We start from the raw sequence: 24,853 nt of genomic DNA, 5'->3' as shown, positions 1-24,853 counted from the left end.
TGTAGATGGGATTATTATTTATTATTTGATACTCGAAGGGGTATTACATTAAGAGCTTCCACTTACAGGACCCAATAGAAAGTAGCACCTGTACACACTCGTTTTAATTGAATTTGGTGTTCAAATAGAAAATAAAAATGAGTTCTATCAAAAGACACGAACTCTTAGTCTATTGAGCCCCCCAAATAAGGCTAATGCCCTTTTCACTGTTTACCATGTGTTTTGATGCTATGTAAAACCAGGCAATATTATTTCTTATCTATGCAAATGGAATAGTAGTTTCCACTTTTGTCTAGGTCTCCTCAAGACTTAATCTGTCGGGAATTTTATGTGCCCATGGTCGGCTTCATCTGTCTTCCAGACAGAGTGATAAAAAGTGGAATCACAGCTAATGGAGTCCCATGCAGGTTTGTGCTCTTAATTACTTTCGAAACTTTGAAATCGGGATAACCTTTCCAAAGAGAAGTATCTCTAATTTTCAATGATGTTAATATTTCTTCTAGTTACCACATTTCTTTTTTTGTCTTTAGTCTGAAAAACTGAAAGCCTTTGATACAGGAAATGAGAAAAGCCGTCTGTTTTCATTCCAGGAGTTGGAAGATGAAGATAATGTCAATGCAGCTAACTGCTAATGCAGTGAAAGGTTATGATGAAAATGGTTTTGATAAAATAAAACTCTTGATGCCTAGGTACATAGATTCTAATATACATCATTTTAAATGCAAAACTTCTATAGAGCAATGTTTTATCCAACAGGTAAAATTAAAGATGTTTACTGAATATAGTTTGTGCTCAATAAAAGTTTCAACTGATGAATAAATAAAAAGGCTAGTGCAGGTTACTTTTACCAGAGACATTTAGGTTACAAATATGCTTTTACACAACTTCACCTATTGCATTAAATTATGCATTTATGTTTAATAAGATAGCTTGGTTGAACACAGGTTTGAAAATTTGACTCTTGTTTATAAAGTCCAACTTATAAGGCCTTCATTATACTTTTCTTTAGAATGAAATCTTAGAAATTTTTTTTGCTAAAATACCATAGAATATCTCTTCTCCTTGTGTTGAAATAAGGCCCATCTGGTCAATCTGTGGATAATAATTGACCAAGGTACAGGATAATGACCTGGTTGCTATAGGAAAATAGAAACAAAATAGAATACAGGAATCCTGACCTCTGAAAGTTTACATATTAAAGGAACAGCCAAGGTTAACATAATAGAGAAAAAAACACAAATCAAATATATTAAAAATTACATATTAATAAATCTGTGAAAGAACAAAATATATAAATTCTGAAAAAAATTACATATATACACACATGCACACAAACTCTTTAAGAAAAGCTAACTTTTGTAAAAGAAACAGAAGAAAGGGAGGGAAGAATGAAGTAGGGAGGGAGAGAGGGAAAGAGAGAGGAAGGGAAGGAGGGATCTCAGTGGTGTTACACAGTAGCGATCTGTTTCTTCATTGTGTTACAGCTGCTCTGCTCTATGCCGTCAATCATGGACTCAGGTTTCTATTACCTTTTTGTTCCATTCTTCTGTGAGTCCTTGAAGATACCACTATTCAACTGAATAATTAGGAAGCAGAAGCTTGAACATGGAATAATTCGAACATGAAATATTGTAGAGTGTTTTCTGTGTGCTCAGTTTGGGAATAGTATAGATCACTTTCACCCATATTCCACTGGCCAGAACAGAGTGCCAGGACAGCCCCCAGTGATCGTTGCCTCCTGGTCTTCACACCCTTGTGATGTCCCCTCACCTTGCATCTGTCAGAAGTGATGGTACGACTTCTAAGATTAGACAATAAAAGATTTCTGCTTCCATCCGAAGCTTGCCTTCTCTTGTGGAAAGCAAACTGTCGTGTTGTGAGCCACCTTAGGGAGAAACCCACATAGTAAGGAATTTCTAGTAGCTATCCAGCAAGGAACCAACAACCACCATGTGAGTCGGCTAGGAAACAGATTCTCCAATTCCAGATGAGTCTTGAGATGACAGCAGCCACTGCCGAAAGCTTGACTGCAACCCAGTGAGAGACCTGAAGCCAGAGCCATGTTGCTAAGCCACACGGAATTCTTGGATTCCTTGACTGTCAGGAACTGTGTGAGATAATAACTCTGTGATGATTTAAACTTCTGAGGTTTGGATAACTTATCGCATAGCAAGAAGTAACTAACATGCATAACCTCACCCAACTGAAAGGGAGGCTGGAAAATGACTTCCAGTTGTGTGCCCAAGAGGAAAGGAGAGAGGATTTAGTGTCCATAGCTCTCTATACCACACTGAATATCCACTCTGGACAGGTCTTAGGGCCGATGAAACTTGTACCTTCCCCTCAGGAGCTCCTATGGACAACAGAGCCCCAGAGACATCACTCAAATTCTCTACATGCTCTTAGCCTTTTCCAGTTACTCTGATAACCATGCAAGTGAGCTCTATAAAGAATGCCAGAATGAATGGTGCCTATGGTTCCCGATCTCAGTCTTACTTCCTCATAGGTTGATAGTGGAGACTGATCTTGTCTAGGGGACAAGATCTAGGAGCACTCAGAACTCCAGACTTGAAGAAATACCCCTGCTCTAATGCACACCCAGATCCTTGTACTTAACATTTGTACTCAAAGACTTTCATCAGGTCTTTACAAGCCAAAAGATAATCCAGAACACATTATTCTCAGGCCTGGAACCCTCCAGTGGATTACTCAAAGAGTAAAGATGGGATAGCTTTATCCACCTGCTTTCCATCAGATATTGCATAGCTCCTTAAGAATGCAACACATATTCTGATGGGTAATTTCTCGTGTGAATATTTTTCAGGTAATCGCTTTTCACTTATACTCTTTACCTATAGTCTTTCCTGTAGTTAAAAACACTCTATAATTCCTCTATATACTTCCTTACAATAAAGCAAATTTTTGACACTACATATAAAATTACTAAAATCTTTTTGATGTCCCTCAGTTGCCTCTTCCATGGTTTTATCATTTCTCCCTAAACTAATGGAAACCATTGTTCTTCCAAGGACTTGATATCAATATTTCACATCTTAATAAAAATTGAGTTTATTATGTAAAAAGCTTTGCCTTGAAATACATATTCTAAAATTTTTCATCCTACACAAGAAGTTGTAGTGATACTGTTACTATCCCGTTGAGATCCCCTTTACCAGGTAACTGGTTATTGATTGTTGTAGTGGCTGTGAGTGTTGGATATTTTGGCTCTCAGCTCCTTCCTTTTCCATTGAACTGCCCTCTGCAGATAGTAGCCACCTTGCTGTGGAGATTATGCCTTCCCATCCCAGGGGCAGCTCACAGCCAATGACTGACTAATATAGGGGTATAAAATCTTCCCCCTTTGACTCATGAAGGGATAATTCTGTGGTTCCAGTCATACTCCAGAACTCCCTGTGGGATCAAACTGAAACTAAGCTTCAGTTGAACCACTTCCTTGTCTAGCTTCTTCCCCTACCCTCTTCTGCTTTCTCCACTCCCAGAGAGGGTTCACTATGACTTATTACAGAAGCAAAAATAAATAATATAGGAGAGTGGGAAATGCATTACTATTTTTATAGCAAAAGGTGTATTTAATAATTCAACTTTGCCCTTTATTACTAAGGGCCTTTAATTTCTCCAACAGCATTTTTTAGAGCCTCACATTTTATTGTTCATACTATTGTGTGGGTTTCCTTCAGAGTGAGGAATTAAAACTGTCTTGAACTACGGGAAAGAGTTTATAAACAAAGCATTGACTAAGAACTAAAGTGACTTCAAAAATATTTACCCCGAACTTTGCTATGTGAATGTGTGTTCTACTCATGGAGAACTATACACATATTTTAGTGTGCTGCCAATCTCTAGCATCTTTGGAAGTTACATCTATCAGCGTGGAATTCTCACCTGAGGCCTGCTCGTTCAACAAACGTCGTCTGAGGGCCTACTATGTGACTGGAAATGTGCTAAGCATTAGGTATGCCACTTAAATCAAAATTGTTATTTATTATTAATATTTGTCCACTGCTAATTAATTTTATTTTCCCATGAACAGATTTTTCCATGAAATCTAACAATCACAGGGAATCAAGTCTGTTAGAAAAGTTTGGAACTAAGAAATAGGTGATTACACTTGGTATCAAACATGAGTTAATGATTGGAATTCAATGAAACTGATTTTTCCAATGAGGCTGGTAAATTTGATCTAAAGTGAGTTCCAGACTAAGGGAAAAGTAATATTTATTGAACACTTAATATGTTCCAAAAATTATATTTTCCAAACACCACTTTAGGGAACTATCTCAAAAGCCCATCATCTGTACTTGCCAGTGAGATTCAGTGATTGTTACAGATCAGTTTGCTAGGAGTTGGCAGTGGCAGATACAATCTCACATCACTCTGATGTCAAAGTCAAAGACCATGTTCTTTCAGTTACAACGGTAACATATCCCTGGGAGTTTCAAACATTTTATGGGCAAAGGCAATAAAATTGAAATATTTACATAGCTTCCTGGGGGAACCACTTAGAAATAAGAAAACACAAGTATACATATGTAACAAACCTGCACGTTATGCACATGTACCCTAGAACTTAAAGTATATTAAAAAAAAAGAAATAAGAAAACACAGGGGATCAGTAAGTTTTGAGTTGTTTATCAAAGAACATCATTCTTTTTGATAAGTGTACCTTGTACCTCCATGCAAGAAGAAGAGCAATTTCCATTCCAACAAAAGACAGCAAATTCCAGCTGAAGGATGACGAGATGAGATTTACAATGGATTACCCGATGAAAATCACTAGACAGTAACTCCAAGATGATGGGATTACAAACTTTAAAGCACTTCAAACCTATAATTGTTTGCCACATTTGTGATCTAACTTGAGGGTACCTAATCCTTATTTGTTGTAATACAGAGAATTTCCCAGCACTAAAACAAAAATCTCCAAATAGGTAATATGTTTCTTTGTTCTTCCATAACATTGTCATCACCAAAACCCAATCAGACAGCCCTGACACCATGTCCTCTTCTTAGAATCAAATTGGGGAGATAATAGCAAAAACCATCATTTATTACAAATTCACTATGTACATTATTATACTTCATGCTCTTAATGTAGCTAAGAAGTGGACATTATTATTATAATACCTCTTTTATAGCTGAGGTTTACAGAATGTAAGGATTTTTCATACAACACATAGTTGTAAGCAGTGAATGCAGGATTTGAACCCAGTGGTATTCAACCACAAATCTTCATTTTTTAACTATTATACTATAAGTTTATCATCACTGCAAGAAAAGTAAAAATAATTTTAAAGCATAAAAAATAAAAATAAAGGTTATAAATATCAATTTAGTACCACAGTACAAAAAGAAAATGGGTTACACAGTACCAAATATGTGGGAGAGTAATGAGGGCCCTTGGATTTTGAAAGTCTGAGTCAGACTCCACAGAAAATGGTAAAGCGTTCTTGAGAAGACTTTTTCTGTCTTAAACTGAAATAATAATTTATCACTCAACAGTTTTCGCTCTTTGGTTTGTAGATAAAATTTTTGTTATGAATTAAATAATATTATAATTGTTATTTCAATAAATAGCAAGTTATAGAAGCATGAGTGCTGGCCTTTCTTAGCACAATGTCCTGCCGTTAACCTACCAATTGTCCTCTTCAGCCCCACTTTTTTCTTCTTGATTCAACACTGGCCCAGATAATGGAATCAGCAATTCAAAAAGGCTCAGCCACACTTAGGGAGTTCTCCTGGGTGCCAAGTATTGTCCAAAATGCCTCACAAACATCCCAGTGAGTTCTCTTGGTGTTCCATTATCTATATTTTCCAAATAAGATATATAAAGGATAAAATACCTGTGTAGGCCTTTGAAAATTAAGAAAAAGTTTCTTCCCAAGGTGGATTCGTGAGATTTCTTTTTCTGAAATCTCCTGAATCCACCTTTCTTCTTGTCTTAGAAATGAGCTGGATATGACTCATTTATGGTGCCAGAGAGAGAAAATATACTCACTTCTCAGATTCTTACGTGAGGCAGTTGCCCTTCTGCCCACCCACTTAATTTTCTAGGGAAAGACTTGATCATCCTCTTTCCTTGGTTCAGCAGTGGACAGTCCACATACTGGTTTGAGACAAAGCAATGAACAATCTTGCCATGTCTTGTTTTTCTCATTTCAATTCTCCCTGGAAGAATGGGATTGTAGTTATGGTAAACCATATATTGCTTTTCTGCTTTTGTGAGTTTCAGTAAAGTCTTCCTTTGAGTTTCTTGGAGGTAGAGACTATATCTTATTGATTTTTATTCCTCTAGCTCCTAATTTAATATCTGGTACATTATCTATACACCATAAATATGATATGAATTTGATTCCATACAAAGTCACTTACGTGATTTGGATGTTTAAAATTATTCAACATGGGCAAGGGCATTCATTTTATATGAAAAGTAAGGCTTAAAGCAAATCATTATCACAAAAGTCAGGGGATCTGTTACCTTTAAGGTGAAGGAACAATCTCCCAAAGGCAAAAGACACACAGGAGCTTTTTGAAGTGCTGTCAATATTTTATTTCTTGATTTGCATGGTAGGTACCCAAATGCTCAGCTGCTAATTATTATTTACATTTTTATAAGCACTTTTCTGTATGCTTTATAGATTTTATGAAATACATCATACATGTATAAAATAGATTAAGCAAACAGAGATGTGTTTGCACAATTTAAGGGAAATTATAATCCAAACACTGTGTAATCACCAAACCACATGTGTTACTACCAAGCTAAAATGAAAAAGAAAAAACTAAAGGTGACTTAAATTAAAATGTCCCTAAACAAAGTAATTATCCGACTTAACTTCCAATGTCTGTGCACATGATACTTCCTAGTGAGGACAAGAAAGGGGAGTGGCATAGTGACTATGGAAAAAGAGTGTGTCAATAATGGGATTGAAGGACAAGAGGAAATAGTTCTTGGTTCGTAGATTTGGGCAGCAAGTATTCTATGTGAGTGATGAAGAGATACGTACTCCACTAGGAAGGATGGCTCCTTTCTCTTCAGAAGGGATAAAAGATGAATGGAAGTCAGACTAGGGAGGGGAGGGTGTTAGATGGTGGTGGTTTTGGTAAACCTGATAATTTCGGGTGAAAAATCAGATCTCCCAGATTAAGATTATGATGCTCTAATAACACTGTAATATTACTTAAAGGAAAAGATGGGGACCTAAGTCTTGGCAAGTGTCACACAAAAATTATTGATATATTGATCATCTTAAAAGGTTACTATGTTTATAAATCGTAACTGTGATGGAGCCACAGATTGGTGGGCAGCTCATTGGTATTACAAACTGACATCGATGAACTATGGTGGCTTGACATTTGTTCCTTTGTTCTTCTCTATGAGTTAACTTATGTGACAGGCTGTGTTTTCAAAGGTCTGAGCTTTAGAATGAATCAGAGTAAACAACTGCCCTGCAGTAATAAAATGCCTACACCTATTTGCTGAATGAATCCTTCTTGGAAGGAGACAGTTCTGAATGGAATGGCTCTGTACTTCGAAATCTAATAATTAAGCACTTTTTCACCAGTGGATCAAGACCCATGGTTATAGGTATTATTATCTCCTATATAGAATATGTTCCATTTTGCCATGCTTAAATTCCTAAGACCAATGGAATGGAAACATAGAATTAACCCGATTGAAGCAGAAAGCATTCTGGAGTAAAAAATCTCTCATTCTCCTGGTCTGTCTTAATGGGAAATCAAATGTGATTTGTGTTGTGTGGAGATGATTACTGATGGGTAATTATTCTAAAATATCTCTTTTCAAATCCTTTATATGGCAATCAAGGAAGAATGTGAGAGGTTAGGCATTACATTAGCAGGGCTATCAGTAACATATAATTTCTTAATTATGCATAAAAATGAATAGCAATACCTACTCAAGGAGTTCTTAAATTTCCTTTGTGAAGTCTGGAGGACACATGGGCCTCCGAGACTTATTAAAGAATATGTGGTTAAAAAGACAGAAGCAAAGATTCTTCTTTCTGATAATTGTGTGACTGAACCTCAGTTTTCTCATCTCTAAAATAGGAATAATGATACTTTTTACTCAGGGTTGTTATGTGAATTGAGTTATGTAATGTCACAAGCTGTTTATTTTTGTGCCTAGCATATAATACAAGACACTCAACAAATGAGAGCCCTTATTATGGCTGTTATTAGTAGTAGTAGTGTTACTATTACTACTTCTTGTACTATTACTTTTGGCCAAGGCTTACCTAATTCAGGTAGAAATAAATTTAATTGAAATGAATGTCACTTGGATATTTCATTTTTATTATGAAGTTATTGACACAGTTAAAAGTAACACACATTATTAAGGTACGTTTTAAAACTGTTGTAGGAGAGTCTATCATAATATTTTCCTAAGAGCATCTTCTATTTCACCATGGTAAGTTATTCATCAGTTTCTTTTAGAGTGGCATGTGTTATCTGAATGTGGCAACCGACTTTAAATAAATTAACGTATTTATTTACACATCCCAACACTGCATCCTCTAATTTTGGGGGAAATATGTACATTTAAAAAATCTATTATGATGGCTTGTCAGGAACAGATGAAGAGCTATGAATTGTTACTATTTGTGTTCTCTTTCTTTTTTCTCATGGTAAAAAGAGTACTTTAACACTGTGCATCCTTTCTCAAGGAATTTAAGAAATTACCAAATCGAGCAGTTGGTTGAAGGAGACTTTAAGCTCTCAACTACTCAAGTAGCCAGTGCTACAGATTTCCAGCTTTGCAATCACATTTATCAGCAGTGACAGACCAAAGCAGTTCATTGCCATGGTCTTGTTGCTGTTTGATTGAGGGTGATGAGGAATCTGACAAAAGATGTTTTGTGTAATGAGAATAACACTGTACCCAACATTTCATATAGAAGCAAAGCTGGACTGAGAGTTCAACTCCCCCGGTGAGGCCATTTGGTAAACACCTTCATCTCTGGTGCATCTCATTCCTCCTTCAGCATTTTCACTGCCACTGTCCTAAGACATAAGAAAACTGGAAGATAAAGGAGAGCATGTTACATTTTTTATTGACTCACATGGAGGCAGGAACAGAGATATTCCTAATCAAAGCAATAGATGGTGACTGTAGATTGGAAGGTAGGTGAACTCTGGCCCTTAGAAGGAAAGAATCAGCAACTAGAAACTAACAAGCCTGAGCAGAGTCCCAGGCATTGCTCCAAGCCTGAGCCTTCCCATTCACTCTCAGATGTTCCTGCTGTACCCTGCCAAGCCACTAAGTCATTATCATGGGCAGAACTTTGTGTCCCTGGGCCTGGCATGTGGCAAAGGAGAATCAAAGATGGAACTTTGAATGATTTGATCACAAAGGTGGGAGAGAGAGGAGTTCCTAGTTCAATTTACTCCTACCATTAGGACTCCAGGGATAGTTAGAACTCTAGGGTCCAGGAGTATTGTCAATGAAAAATGAGTGTGCAGATTTACAAACAGGAAACGTAAAGGTAACCTTTTGAAATATGACATTTTGAGAACCTCTTGCGTCTTTTGTGTTTTTTTTTTTTTTTGGAAGTGCAAAATCTGTTTTTATTTTAAACTTTCATAATCTGAAACTGTAAAGAGGTAAGTGGATGCTGAAGTCTCTCAGCCTTGCAACTTGAGGTTTTTAACAAACTGACTCATCAGGAGATTTGGACCTGTGGTTCAGCTTTGCTTGTATGTGCTTTTGTTGTTGACTTTAATGTTCTTTCAAGTGCACTGGCCTTATCTCTTCTGCTAGTCTGGATGCTATCTGGTATCTCAGATGTTGCTTTTTTAGTGTTAGCCATAGAAGCTAGTATTTTGTTTCTAGTTCCATTTGTTGTTGACACTTTAGTACAGGGTTCATCAACTTCAGTGTGCATCAGAATGGTCCAGTGAGACTGTTACAACAGATTCCTGGATCCTAATTCTAGAGACTGAAATGTGTTAGGTCTAGGATGGAGCCTGACATTCTATATTTTTGACATACCCCTATCCTCCTCCAAGTGATCCTGATATTGCAGGTCTTTGAACTACACTTGACACTTTGGGTTACATTGTCTTGGAGTGTTGCTGCATTCTACAGTCTTCGTGTTCACTTTGCTCTGGAAGATTCTAGTCTTAGTTATAATCTATTGTTTAGTCTACCAAAGTAGAGATGCACCAGATTGCACTTAAAATCCACTACACAAGTCCTCAAGGCCTCAGTAAAACCCTCTGGAAGCCTTTTGTGTCTGTTATTCTTGGATCTTTAAGCTAACAATCTGAGATGCATGTACCTTGGGATGGTGAATAGACTCACTCTATAGCAGTGGAAGTAGGAGGGACAGGAGATATGTATAAAATACCAAATTTCAGAAATGATTAGTTTTGTTTTTCACAGAACACAAAGGAATCAATTTAAAAGCCTACTTGATCTCATCCCTATAATTTCACTCTGGTGTACAAGGAAAGTAATACTCACTGCCGGAAAGGAGATGTAACATGGCTAAATTAAAGCTATGTATAATCCAAAAATCTTTTAGATCTGGCTTGAAATTCAACCATACCCTCACCTAGTCACAGCCCCATTGTGGGCCTGGCTCTGGGAGATTTCTAAACATAGTGAGGCATTTGTGGAACAGGGGTAAGATATGGGAAGGCAGGGTGGGTATGAGAGTCAGGCAAGCTTAGCTTCTCTGACCCTCTGTTTTCTCATCTGGCAGATAAAAAATGTTATATATAGAAGGTTCTTACAAGACTGTTATTCATATACAGGTTCTTAAAGAACCTCAAAGAGTTCTTTTAAGCATTGCATGTAAATATGTGTAGAAACAGTATAAAATCTAGAACATCATAATGCCCAGTTAATATTAGTTTTTTAGTGCTTTCTGCCTGTAAAGTTGGAAAAACATGGTAACTGAAGAAAGAAAGGATTATTAAACATTGCAAAGTGCTTAATCTCCTGGCACATAATTTATTCTATTTTTTAAAGGTTACTGATAGCTCCAAAGACTGGCCTAGAAACTGGCAAGCACTTTACAAGTTACTGGCAACAGAAAATCTAAAAAATGGCATCAGATTTTCAAAGTAGAAGGGACATGTCTTGGATGTGAAAGATAAAAGGTATAATATGGATGGAAAATATTTATATAAAGTCTTCAGTATTTGACAATTGTCCTTAGGAGCTCCTAAAATTTCAAAGTAAGGTGCAAATTATATGTAATTGAAGGGAATCTGACATAATACAGCATATGGAAAGGCAATGGAATTGGAAGTTGGGTTTTAATTCCCATTCTACCCTTAACCAGCCTTGTGATCTTGGTGAAGTCACTTATTACCAGTACACACACACACACACACACACACACACACACACACACACTCCAGGAAGACCAGCTAAGTGACTTACACCCCAGAAATATTATCCTTTGTTCAAAGTCATCAAGGATATACTTTGGATGATAAATATTGCCATGAAAAAAAATGCTTCAAAGACAAAATATGAGGGAAATAAAGTTTGCTATTGGGATGCTGATCTTTACATGACTGTAGTCTGTAGCTCTGTAGACAGATTTTTTTCTGAAAATCTTTCCTTCTTAACTTATTCCCAGGTTGCTCTGCTCACAGGAGGACATTAGGAGGAGAGTGGATCACTTAATCTTTCATCAAGGTAAGATCTCTTCTATTTGTGCTATGAAAATGGGTCCACATCAGACTGTTCACTGTAGGCAGTGCCTACTGTGTAGAAAGAGCTCAATAAATATTGTAAACTGAATGAGGAAATGGATGAATGGAAAACAATTCAATCCCAAGAAGGTTACCCCAGAGAGCCTATACAAATCAAATTGTAAAAATTTTCACCTTGCCTGATTCTGTGTGGACACAGCCTCAATTTCCCCAGGGCCTGAAGAATAATTACAATGATCATTCATGTCTCCATGTCGAAATAAGGCATAACATTCAAACTTTCCCAAGGTATATTATTGCACACACTTCATTTTGGAAAGGTTGATATAGTAAATTAGCAGCTCCACCACAAGGCTAATGAGGCTAATGAGAGGTATCGGTAAAATTGCAGCCATAGAAAATAAGATGGCCTTTCCCATCATGAGAATCAAAAATGTATAGCAGAAAGCCATGTATGGAAACACATTCCACAACAAGCAGACTCCATCATAATACTTTTTTCAAAAGTGTTTTCCCTCTCTCTTCTTGTATTAATTATTCAGTATTTTGTCTTTAAAAATAGCACTAAGTGCAAATTATGTGCATGATATTATGATAAATAGTGTGGGTGACAGATAACACATAAGTCAGTTTCTACCTACAAGAACTGCACAGCAAGTTGAGGACATAAACATATGCACACAAATCTACATGTGAAACGTCTGATGGTTCCTATACTAAGTAGGGAGACACCTAATTACTAAGATTTCTGATACCTGCAAGTAAAGAGTCAAGGGCCACCATGTTGAGTAGGGGGAGGTTGGAAAGGTTGAAAGTATGTTATAATAAAAATAAACAAAGTTGAGATGGAACATCTCTGGATATCTGTGGGTTCAAGTCAGTCCAATAATAATGAGGTGGAGAAAGTCATGGGTCATCCACAGAGATGTGGCACTTGTGGTGACTAACAGTAATAATAATAACTGCTAAGTAGAGTAAGAGGAGCACTGGTTTTGGAATCTAACGATATACATTGGAACTCCAGCTCTGTCAATTACCATGCAACTAAACTTGAGCCAAAGTTATGAGCATCAGTTTACCAATCTGTCAATAGTTGATAGGTATCTATCTCAGAGGGATCTTCAAAGGAACCATTGTGGAAATATATAAAATAAGAAACACTTTGCCAATACACAGGGAAAAGATAAAAAAATTACATTTCTATTATATGAATGAAGTTTAGAAGTGGGTACTAAAAGGAAAGCACAGAGACACTGTCTGAATGGTGAGAGGCTCAGATTTGTCTCAAGTGTTTGACTGAACCAGTTCAGACGAGGTTGAGTCAATAGGGTTACCCATCTCCAAGACTGATGTTTGAAAGATAATCAAAAAGTCAAATAATCCTAACACGTATCACTGCCTTGTTTCAGCCTGTATGTCCCACTCAATGTGTTTAGCTTCCATTTGAATAGTTAACCTGCTCAGAGTGGAAAACTTAATTGGATCATTCAGCCCTTGCTATTTTTATTTTTGGATCAATTCAGTTTGGCAGGAGACACCGAGGAAAGTAAGCAAATGACTGCCAAATTTCCACTTATCTTGGTGGAAATATATATACAAATCTTAGCTCTCAATAAAGGTATATCGGCGGGAGGGGGGGGGGTCTTGCTAAAGGTGAAGAAGTTTCTAGAAAAAGAGGCAGGTGGTCTCTCAGGTTATCTTATTCTTGGAGAATTTTCATCATGCACAATGCATCTGTATATTTAAGTTACTTCTGCTATAACCAGCAGGCTCTCTGGATTTCATTCCACTTCTGCTTCCTAAATGACTTCTGAACTTGGCTCACACTTTTCTTTACCATCTAATCACAATGACAATAACATCTACCAAACAAGGCATTTTGTTTTACATTTTACAAGGCATTTTCGCGTATTCATTTAAGTCCCCTAAAAACCATGAAAGGTTGACATTGTTATTTTTACTTTACAAATGAGAGAATAAATTTAGAAAATAGGAAAAGGTAAAAATATAAAGTCAAGAGTGGAAAGAGGAGGGCAGCCTCTTAGAATTAAAAACACCATGGGAAGTAATACTGTCAGATGGAGGTTATATCTCAGTGGCCACCAATTTTTGATAGGCTATGAGGTTGAAGTTTGCACCTTCTTTTGAGAGCCTACAACCAAATGTTCCAAATGTTCATCCTAGCTCAGATTGGCTAATAAGTGCCCAAGTCTCAAATCCTACATCATACTATCTCCTTGTGCCCCCATGCTTGAGATCTCAATCCTCTTATCTAATAACAAGACCCATCTTTGCCAAAACATGCCATTGAGTGCAGGAGGGGCAATGGTATATGGTGGTGCATGACAGAAAATCCTGATTGTATAGCAAATCTATACAAAGAAGAAAAACAAGGGCATGAAGTTGTGTCGGGGAAAAAAAAATGTCAGGATGCCAGGCACTGATTAGATCACAATCTACTTCTGCCTAAATGCATATCCCATGACCAAATATTTTGTGATGCATTCAAGGTTCTTAATAACACTACGTCCATCCACATGGACTTGTTTCTTGAGTTCTTTTCTTCTGATATCTGTCTAAGAAACTAATTATCCTTTGATACACACTAAGGACAGATGAGTTCAGGAAAATGCTGAACGAGTAAGAGAGAAAGCCTGTAAACAATAATTTGATGCTGCCTCTATTTCATTTGCTTTGTATTAGCATCCATGGCGTATATTTATCTTTAAACCAATATTTCTTACCCAGGATATTTAATCCCGATGAGTTTCTTGTCCCTCTGAATTCTTACTTCATTTTTGCCCTTTTTTGTCCTTTAGTTACAGAATAAAACTTCCCACAGATAGGGGAATCTATCCTGTAGATCTTTAGAGCAGAGTTGGTTTGTGCCTTCACATGCAGAGACAAAAACATAACCCACAGAAACTTTTCTAAATATTCTATCTCAAAGTACTCTAACACAAGTAGCTGATTGCCTTCCCCACTTCTCATCATCCTTCCCTTTCCACCCACAGCTTCTCACTGAACTTTATTTCCTCTTCTGAGGTTTCTGCCCACCTTTTTAATGGCAATGGTCTAGAGGTGATTGTTAACTTGAACAACCTAAGGAACCATCCGAGAGTGATGGTAGGAAGGCTTGGCCAACAAAGGAGAAAACCCAAGAGCCCGGAAGCTGTCCGGGTTTAGGGGATTGGAGATTCATCTTCCTCTTTATGTAATGGGGAAAAAAAAGAGAGAGTTGAAAGCTAGATGGGATTATTGGGTATCGTGATGGTTAACATTGAGTGTCAACTTGATTGGATTGAGGGACGCAAAGTATTGTTCCTGGGAATGACTGTGTGGGTGTTGCCAAAGAAAATTAACATTTGACTCAGTGGGCTGGGAAAGGCAGATCCACCCTCAATCTGGGTGGCTAGAATAAAAGCAGACAAAAGAACGTGAAAAGATTAGACTGGTTGAGTTTTTTGGCCTACATCTTTCTCCCATGCTGGATGCTTCCTGCCCTCGAAGATCAGACTCCAAGTTCTTCAGCTTTGGGGCTCGGACTGGCTTCCTTGCTCCTCAGCTTGCAGACAGCCTATTGTAGGACCTCACTCTGTGATCGTGTGAGTCAATACTCCTTAATAAACTCACATTTATATATACAGCTATCCTATTAGTTGTGTTCCTCTAGAGAACTCTAATATAGGTATACAGTGGGACTTGGTGGAAAATGGATCCAGACACTATGGGAGGAAGTGGGTGCAAGGAGCTAGATGAAAATAAGGATATGTGAGGGTGTGAGGGGGCTTCTTCTTAGGCCCTAGTCTAGAAGCTAGAATCTAGCTGGGCATTGAATTGGACAACACAACTCCCTCAAATAATAGGTAGGGAAGTCAGATGAGTGAAAGCATTTTCTCCAGGGGAGAAAAGAGGAAATGCAGAGTATAAGTGTAGGCATGGGCTCAATCAAGAGCAGCACTGCCCCAATAAATAGCCACAAATAGTGGCTGCTGTGGTTTACTTTTATTAACCCTTGTGTTGTTCCAAGTCCAGAAAATATCTTCACAGACACAGTTTCTGATGTGTGGTTCTCTGGTTTCTAGTTCATACTACAATTACACAAAGACAGTAGACAAAATTACATGATAGGATTTTTTTTTTGTCTCTCTGTGGCAATATGAATTATTCACCTTAAAATTTTCCTTTCTCCACTTAACTTTGGAATGATAGAAAAATGTTGATTTTAAAAAATAAATGGAGAGAAATGAGAGACAAGAACTCCAGAAGCACCTAGTCTTTATTCACTCATGTGTTCTTGTACCAATTCTACCACATTACAGTGAATGGATGCCTTGGAACTCTTCTTAAAATATCAACATTTATTATTTAACATATTTTCTAAAATGCATGACTCTACTTTGGGCAAATAATTAAATCTTTGATCATTTATGTACTCATGGAGGCCCAGAGGCAATCCTTCTAAATGCCAATTTGTGCATAATACTGTGACAATAAATAAAAGAAATATAGGATTTCAGCTGCAAATGCATGCCTGGTCAGACATGGAGCTTCACTTTGTTTTGTTTTTGTAAAAAATCTTTTGTATATCTTTATTCTCATATTGATTGATTTTTAGGATTCATTTTCTTAAAGCAGAGAAAAATAAATATTGGGAGAGAACTCTACATTGCAGATTTTTAGCTAAGGAAGTTTCATTTATGTCATGCCACTCTGCCATACGTTTTCCACCAAGGTCTCTTCATTACTTCTCTTCACTCAGGGATGCCACTCCTGTTTAGGTCTCATTCTACCTCTTCGGCGATTCCTGCCCAGTCTCCTTGTCTCTTTTGCCTCATCTCACCAACCCCTAATGCAGTCTTCCAGGGCTCGTTCCAAGGACAGTTTTGCTGTTCATACTCATTCCTTATTTGATCTCATCCAGTCCCTTTGCTTTTGAATGGTTCTCAAAATTACATCTCCAGTCCCAACTTTCTGCTAGGCTCATTATTCCAACCGCCTGTTAAGTGCATCATTTTGAGAGGTAAAAAGACATCTTAAAGCGAACATAGCAAAAATTAAACTGTGGATATTTCTTTCAAATCTGTATCTCCTAGAGTCTTTTCAGTAATGGCAAGTCCATTTTTTCAGGTGCTTATATCCAGATCCTGGAGTTATCCTTGACTTTCACTCTGCACATTCAATCCATTAGAAAAAACCTGCTTCCTCAGCTGTAGGATTTATCTAGACTCTCACCACTTCTGCCTTTCACTGCAAGGAGCTGAGTTTGCATCAACATCAACATCAACAGCAATAGATCTGTAACTGTCTCTCTCCTTTCTCCCTTATGGTCTATACTCAAAAGCCAGAGCAATTTTTTGAAAATGAAAGTCACATCATGTCCTGCTCTGTCCTAAACCCTCTACTAACTCATCAATCCACTTGAACTAAAATTTTATGGTCCTATGAACCTGGTGATCTTCCACCTGGGTTCAACTCCTTCCACTTCCCCATCATTTACTTCAGTCCAGCCTGGCTGATCTCCCTGCTGTTTCTTTGCTCTGCTCCTTCCTTGGGGTCTTTGCACACACTGTTTGTGCTCTTTGAAATGTCTTCCCCCAGGAATATAGTTTATTCCTTCAGGTCCCATAAGCCTTTGTTCAAATGTCACCTCATCAGAGACTCCTTATTTAACCAAACTATTTAAAGTAGCACCCCTCTGTCCCAGCCTATTTTGCACTGCTATAAAGGAATACCTGAGGCTGGGTAATTTATAAAGACAAGAAGCTTATTTGGCTCACAGTTCTGTGGGCTGTACAAGGAGCATGGCACCAGCCTCTGTTTCTAGTGAAGGCCTAAGGAATCTTCCAATCATGGCAGAAAGAAAAGAGGAAGGGGAGTCTCACATGGTGAGAGGAAGGAAGGAAGAGAGTAGGAGATGCCAGGCTCTTTTTAACAATTGGATCTGGGAACTAATGGTAAGAATGCACTCATTACGCAGGAATGGCACCAAGCTGTTCATGAGGCATCCACCCTATGACCCAAACATAGGTCATATAGCAGGTCCACCCGGCTCTACCTCAAACATTGGGGATCTCATTTCAACATGGGACTTGGAGGGGAAAATTATCTGAACCGTATCACCCTTCCTGCCCACTCACTCTCCATTCTTTCCCTGCCTTATTTTAACACATAGCCCTTATTTCCATCCCCAGGTATATACTTCCTATTTTCCTGTGTATTGTCTATCTCCTCAGTAGGATGTAAAATCCCTGCGAACAGGCACTGCTAGTGTTTTATTCATTGACAGTTCCCCAGTGCCTAGAGCAGTGCATGATTCATAATAACTAATCAGTACATGAATAAATTGGCATTTTTTTTTTTGAGATGGAATTTTGCTTTTGTTGCCCAGGCTGGCTCACTGCAACCTCTGCCTTCCAGTTTCAAGTGATTCTCCTGCCTCAGCCTCCCAAGTAGCTGGGATTACAGGCTCCCACCACCACAACTGGCTAATTTTTGTATTTTTAATGGAGATGGGGTTTCACCATGTTGGTTAGGCTGGTCTCGAATTTCTGTCCTCATGATCTGCCCACCTTGGCCTCCCAAAGTGCTGAGATTACAGGTGTGAGCCACCGTGCCTGGCCAAATTGGCCTATTCTGATTTTAAAATGTCCGTGGGTAGGAGATCCAGAGGGAAATTAGAAACCCAGGATCAGAAAAAGATTGTCTTTGAGCCTTGCTCTTCAAATTGTGGCATCACCTGGGTGCTCAGTTCATTCAAGATTCAGAGTTTCAGGCCCCCAACCCAAACCTACTGGAACAGATTCTTCAGTTAAATTAGTCAGTTAAAATCTAAAGTTGATTTTGATTGTTCCAGGCCACATTGGTGTTATTTCATCCATTTTGGTGGGCATTGAGATAACATGGCTGTAGCTGTATGGGCCTCCTCTGTACCCTGGAGCAGGTATGGACTTCAACATTGAAATTGGTAGAGCTCACAAATACACACTTTAACGAGAGGTTCTCTAGTCACACACACTGGAGTAAGTACTGTCCTAGAATTCCCAGGTGGGTCTCTCTCTTTCCTCGATGAAACACCTGATCCTGTTTGAACAAGGTTGCTGATTGTCTAGTATCTCACATTGGGTGATCTTTCCATGTTTTCTGCCTTCCAGAACTTGTGACCCATAAATGGTTGATAAATGAGGAAAATGACTTGAATCAGGGAAACTAATAAGACTAGGTATCCTGCTGTCATTCAATCTTTGACATACAAAAGACCTACCCAGAAGACTCTGCAGGGGCAATAGCATCACTCTGAAGATCATGGTGCTCTATCAAGAAGTGTGTTGCCAATTTAAGCCAAACAAGTGTCCACTGAGAATCACCACAGGCTCAGCCTTCCCACTGTGGTGATCTGAGAAGACAGGCACTGTGTGTAGCAGAACTTAATGTTCAGAGGGATAGAAGGGAGACAAAGCAGCCGCATGTGCATTGCACTTCATTCTTCTTTCTGGTGGTCTTGCAAAGAGCCTCTCCTCTCCTGGTAGCTGCTATAATTAGTATCCTATTATCTTGTCACTGTTCAAATTTGATTTGCTAAATCATTCTGAACTTCCCTGGCAGGCTGCTGGTGCAAGGTCAGAAAATAACATTTCATACTTATTTTAGGCCAGCTTCCCTAGAAGCAGGGTCTGAGATGGGGATTTAAATGCATGTGATTAGTTGGAAGAGTGCTCTTAGGAGAAGGGCGGAAAGTAGGATAGGACAGGAGAAGAAACTCAGCAAAGATGTGGTTCAGCTGAGGTTTCATCTCGGTCGGATCCTACAGGAAGCTATAGAGAATGAAGGGCACCAGAGACCAAGTCGTACCCTGAGGCAAAGAGGCTGGTCCTTTGAACCCTCTTACCAATCAGCTACAGATTATCCCCAGAAATTTAGTGTAACCCCATACCTCCCATATATTTCTCGGTGAGACAACTCCTCTAGACCAAGGTCGCAGTAGAAGGAGGAAAGCAGTTATCTGGAAGCAAACAATACTCACAGCAACAGGGGACGGGACTCCTCAGATGAAGTGTATCTTGACAATACTTACCAGCAATTGTTTAGTTATTTTAGGCAAAAAAGGAAACTTTTCCAATTTTAGATATTAATTTTTTTAAAATTTCATTACCCTTCACTGCTTCAAGTTCAGTATAACTATTAACTCATTTAATCCCCATGACAGCCCAGGAATGTATGTGCTATTGTTGTTTTCATTTTACTGATAAAAAACTAGAAGCACTAAAAACCTTGGATAGTTGCATAATTACACAGCAGAGGTAGACATGAGATGGGGCAGTCTGGCTCCAGATTCTTTATTCTTAGCTATGAGGTATCAACCGAATGACTGCCATTCTGAGAGTAGGCATGGCATCATATACCCTCACTCAATGTTTGACACATTGTAGGTGCCCATTTTATGTTGCCTAAATGAAACCAAATGAAACAAATGGACAAAGAAACAATCTTGGATAAAATATGGACCCCAAAGATCTTGTATAGATTAGCTTTTGTTGCACATTAAAGAGTCTTAAAACTTAGTAACTTAAAACAACAAATATTAACTAACTTTCAGTTCTGTGGATTAGCAATTTGGGCTAGAAACATCTGGGTAGTTCTCTTGTTTTTTACGGGCTCAGGCCTGCATTTCATGGTCAGCTGCCAGTTCTTTCTAGGTGGCTCTACCTCTTTGATTAGTTGTCTAAAAGCTGGAGTAATGGGAGCAAGTGGGCCATGTGACTATGATTATCTGACCAGTTATCTTGGGCTTGTCCACCTAGTATCACGGCAAGATTCCAATAAGGAGAATTCAAGCATGCAAGAGGGCTTGAAGCCTACAATAAGTATCATACCATCACTTTTGTTTCATTCAACTGGCCCAAATCAGTCACATGACAACTTCAGATTCAAAGAATGAAATAAACTTCATATTTTGGTGGGAGAAGTTACTGAATCATATTGCAAAAAGACAAGGAAACAGGGAGGGGAATAATTCGTAACCATTTTTGGCTTTTACCACAGAATCTTTCTGCATCTGTTAGTTATATATAAAAATGCCATATAAACCCTTCCTTCATATTTAGTGCTTTCTTTTACATATAAAATGTGGATAATATTAGGTTGGATAACTTAGAAACCAAATTACTACTGTTAATTGGTTAAAAAAATCAGAGTGCCTTCTGAAACAACAAGCTTGCCTCTTGATGCTTTTTATCTTTTTTGCCTCTTGATGTTTTTTATCTTTTTTGCCTCTGAAAATATTGTAAAAATATCTCATTAGCAGCCCTCGAGCCCTATTTGTATATCTCTATTTTAAACAAAGTTAAAATAGAATAAAATGTTGGAGCTCCCACCCGCCCAATCTAGTACCCAGTTTTACTCTCCAGAGTGACCAACCACAAGAGTCATCTGCATGTATTTCCTAACGTGATCTCCCTGGATGGGAGCATATTGTTACACTGTCCTCTTTCTCACTTAGCACTCTGTCTTGGAGAGATTTTCATATTAGCAAAAACAGTTTTACTTCATTTTAAGAAACCATATAGTGGTCCCTCCAAAGTCTAGAAATATACCATAATTTACTTACTTCTTTGTAGATGATTATTTTTATTGCTCCCAAATTTTTGTTTCTACAGCCAGTGATGGGGAATAAATTTTTATTCATATTTCATTGGATTCTTTATGGGAGAAAATCTAGGAGAACTCTAGAAGTGGAATTTATGTTTTAAACATGACTTTTAAAAAATCTGAAAGATACTGCTAAATGAACTGCAATGAGGGTGTGCCAAGCCTACCAATTTTAGATTCCTGTAAACAATGCATGACAGTAGGATTTCTCCACATGCTCATATAGTACATATTGGCAAATATTTACATTTTATCACTGTTCAACTCTTGCCATTTTGAGAGGTGAGTATGGTTACATGGTTATTTAATTTGCATGTTTTTAAAATAAATGAGGTTATATGCAATTCCATAAATTTATAGACTATTTAAATTTAATTTTGTTAAATGCCTGTTCATATTTTTCACTTATCTTAATATCATGTTATTGATATTGCAAGGAAAACATTATATAAATGTTTTATATAATAAAGAAAATTAAGTATTTTGTGTATGGCAAATATTGCTTCTGTTTTTTAATCTACTTTATTGAGAGATACAATACTCACACAGGAAAATGAACTCATCTAAAGTACAAAGTTCAAACGATTTTGGCAAATATGTGCAGCAATGTAATCATAACCCAAATAAAGATATTCTTGGCTTATTTTTTGTCTACAATCCATTTCAAGTTAATATTTGTGTAAGATGATAGTCAAGTATTTTTTCTGTATAAATATACAATTGTTCCAACATCATCAGTTTAAAAGAGTTTTTTCCCATTAAGTTGTCTAGAATATTTCTAGTAGTCCAGAAATTTCCTCCTGTCTTTTCTAGTCAATCACTTACACTTCTACAGAAGCAGCCACTATTCTGACATCTAAGTATGTATACTCTTTCGCATGTGGCTTCTAACATATATGTAACATTTTCAACTATAGCATTTCTTTCATCAGTAGCTTGTTGCTTCTTGTTTTGAAGTTGTTTTAGTATACTCTCTTTCTACAGTTTGCCTGTTCACCTGTTGATGGACATATGAAACATTCTGTATTTTGTAGTATTATGAATTAAGTTGCTATGAATATTCCTATGCATACATTTATTTCTCCTGAATATCTACCTAAAAGTGGAATAACTAAGACATGGAGTAGATATATTTTTAATTTTATTTGGATTGTCAAACTAATTCTCAAAGTGATTATACCACTTTATACTTTCACTAGCAATGTATGCATATTTCCAGGTTCTCTACATGTCAACACTGATGAATGTCAGTCTTTATGTTATTTTGACATGTGTGTATAGTATATCTCCTGTGATATTATTTTGCATTTCTTTGATAATTAATGATATTGATCATTTTCTCATGTGATTGGTGGCCTTTTATCCATCTATTGTGTAGTATCTGTCCAAATGTTTCACCTCTTTTAGTTGGGTTCACTTTATGTTAGTATTGATTTGTAGAAATTCTTCGTTCAGGATATGAGTTTTTTTGTTACATATATATTGCACATATTGCCAAAGTCTATGATTTGCCTTTCCATTTTTATAGTGGTGTTGTTTTTGATTAGCATGTGATTTTAATTTTGATAAAATCTTATTTGTGAATTTGCTTTTTTTTAGGTTAGTGCTTTTTTTAATAACTTTATAGTAAATCTTTGCTTACTTTTGTCTATGAGCTATTTCAAATTAATATTTGTGTATGATAATGGTCAAGTTTTTTTCTATGTGAATATGCATAGAATATTCTATGCATGTGAATATGTATAGAATAGATGATGTTCCAACATTATATTTTTTCCCACTATGCTGCTAGATATCTGAGTTCCATCTCTGAGCTTTCTATTTTATTCCACTTCATACTTGTCTATCTTTACACCACAATCACACTGTATAAATTACTGTCAATCTTTAGGAAGTCTTAAAATCGTGTAGTCTAATTCTTGATTTTATTCTTCACAATTATTTCAGTATTCTAGATCTTTTACATTTCCATATTTATTTAAAATCAGCTTATCGTTTCCATAAGGAAGATTCCTGAAGTTTTAGTTGGGATTGTGTTGAACCTATAAGTTAATATAGGAAGATTTGATATCTACAAATTTTGAGTCATTCAGTCCACTAACTTAGTATATTTCTCATTTTACTTAGGACTTCTTTAATTTTTCACAGCAATGTTTTAACCGTTTTCAGCATGGAGATATTACATGTAATTCATTAATTAGATTTCTAGAATTTAATTTTTGAAATTATGAAAATGCCATTGTTTTAAATTATAAGTTGAAGAAATTCTATTCCTAACTTGCTAAGGGATTCACTTATTAAGCATTAGTGTAAAATTTCATGAAATGATTTTCAATATCTATTGAGCTGATCATGCTTTTCCTTTATTATATTAATTTAGCACATTATATTAATTGCTTTTCAAATGCCAAATCAACTTCACACTCCTTGGATAATTCTGACTTGGTTATGGTTTACATATTGCTGAATTCAATTTGCTAAATCTTTCTAAAGAATATTTATGTCTGGTTAATGAAGTATATTAGTATTTAATTTAATTTTTTTCTCATGCTTTGATATCAGGGTTTTGCTGGTTTCATATAACTACAACAGTTATGTGTATGAATCTTGAGAAGCCAAACTGGAGAAAAAAATATCCAATCTTGTAAGTTACTATATAAAATATTTATGATTAATTTGAACACTTTATGTTTAACTACTTAGCCAGCCTTTATCTACTAATTTTTCATGTTTCTATTTAAAGACATCATATGTTGATGTGTAAAACATAAAGTTTTATATCATAAAGTATTTAATTTTTGAATTTTGACTTCTCACACAAGACAAATATAAATTAGACATGGTAGAACAAACTTTTATTCTTACCTCTTAAAATTTTTATAAACTAATGCCTATTCCCTAACTTTTGTTCCTTTACCCCAATTAGAAAAAGAAAAAATATCACGGAAAAATAGAGAAAACTGTTTCTTCAAAGAAACCATGAATAATATTATAAAGCCACCTTTTTTAAGACTGCAAAATCTTGAACAAGATGGGAAGCAATAAAAATACTGCCTGACACTTGCCACTATAGTGCTGTCTGGAGTCAAATATAGATATTATGTATTTTTTGTTTTTGTTTTTAGATATTGGGTCCCACTTTGCACCACACCTAGCTAATTGTTAAATTTTTTGTAGTGACAGGATCTCATCATTTTGCCCAAGTTGGTCTTCAGCTTCTGGGCTCAAACCATCCTCTTGTCTGGGGTTCCTGAAGTTCTGGGACTATAGGTACAAGCTACCCTGCCCAGCCAATATTCTGTATTCTAAATACTGTTTTTCTTTTCTTTTTTTTTTTTTTTTTTTTTTTTGAGACAGAGTCTCGCTCTGTCGCCCAGGCTGGAGTGCAGTGGCGCGATCTCGGCTCCCTGCAAGCTCCGCCTCCCGGGTTCACGCCATTCTCCTGCCTCAGCCTCCTGAGTAGCTGGGACTACAGGCGCCCCCACCGCGCCCGGCT

At 37.0% G+C, this 24,853-nt stretch overlaps 1 long non-coding RNA gene across 1 annotated transcript in view; it reads left to right on the top strand.

Annotated features, from left to right (window-relative positions):
• Nucleotides 1-24,303, top strand: part of LOC123567109 (uncharacterized) — a 29,399-nt gene extending 5,096 nt beyond the window's left edge. The window contains exons 3-5 of the long non-coding RNA XR_010578236.1: nt 297-407; nt 11,634-11,692; nt 23,920-24,303. This is a non-coding gene — a long non-coding RNA (uncharacterized lncRNA). The remainder of the gene's footprint in view (nt 1-296; nt 408-11,633; nt 11,693-23,919) is intronic.
• The last annotated feature ends 550 nt before the right edge of the window (nt 24,304-24,853 follow it).

The sequence above is a fragment of the Macaca fascicularis genome, chromosome 10 (genome assembly GCF_037993035.2).
Source record: "Macaca fascicularis isolate 582-1 chromosome 10, T2T-MFA8v1.1".
NCBI classification, from domain to species: Eukaryota; Metazoa; Chordata; class Mammalia; order Primates; family Cercopithecidae; genus Macaca; species Macaca fascicularis.
The sequence above is the reverse complement of the archived record's forward strand: the minus strand, read 5'-3'. Positions and strand labels throughout refer to the sequence as shown.